This window comes from Lagenorhynchus albirostris, chromosome 16 (assembly GCF_949774975.1).
Source record: "Lagenorhynchus albirostris chromosome 16, mLagAlb1.1, whole genome shotgun sequence".
In the NCBI taxonomy this organism is placed as follows: Eukaryota; Metazoa; Chordata; class Mammalia; order Artiodactyla; family Delphinidae; genus Lagenorhynchus; species Lagenorhynchus albirostris.
In genome coordinates, this window is record NC_083110.1 from 38,386,635 (window position 1) to 38,387,524 (window position 890).

The window sequence follows — 890 nt, forward strand, 5'->3', positions numbered from 1 at the left end:
CACTAAAAGAGTCTTAAGTAAGACATTCTCTTTTCCTCTCACCCGACATCCCAGCACCACAGGTTCCCATCCAAGCTCTCGGGTCCCAAGACCCAGCTGGCAAGATGCCAGGCTCTCAGCCATGGATGAGGCTGCAGAGGATTTGGGGGTTGCCACACCCACTTACTAAGGAAATTATGTGGGCTGTGGAAGGGGGCATGACTTCCAAGAGAAGGCAGGTCCTCAGGCTCTGAGAGTCAAGCCACCCTGTTTCCTTCTTTAGAATATGAGGTTTTTACCCGAAAAAGGTCTTCAAGCCCTTGATATGTGTGAGGCTTGGTGGAAGAAGAACTAGCATTTATACTGCATTTCCTCTGTGCCAGGCAGCACTTAGGGATCGATTCATGTAACCTTCAAAGAACCCTACAAGGCTGGTACCATTATTGTACCCTACCGTACGAGGCTGGTACCACTTTACAGGAGAGAACCAAAGCACAGAGAGGTTAAGTGACTTGCCCAGAGTCACACAGCCAGTAAGAGCTGGGATTTTGAACAGGTAGAATGAGCTTTTAACCACTTTAGTCAGGTTCTGAATTCATCAAGGTTCTACTTTTCCCAGTGAAACCAGAAAATTAAGAAGAGAGAGTGAGGGTCCACGATGTGGAGTGGTTGGCCCCTTCTTGGTGCCCCTCTTGCTGGGAAAGCCATTGGAGGGGCCCCGTAGCTCTTGGCACCATCAACACTGGCAATCCCTGCTGGGTGGGTGGGCCCTTGGACAGGTAGGCACGATGCAAAGGCCAGGTGTGCTAGCCCAGGGGCGGATAAAATGGGTTCAGGCTGACCTCTGTCCTTGCCAGGCTGGACCCAGGAGAGGGAGATGCTGGGATGGCATGTCCTCCCCTTCACAGGCC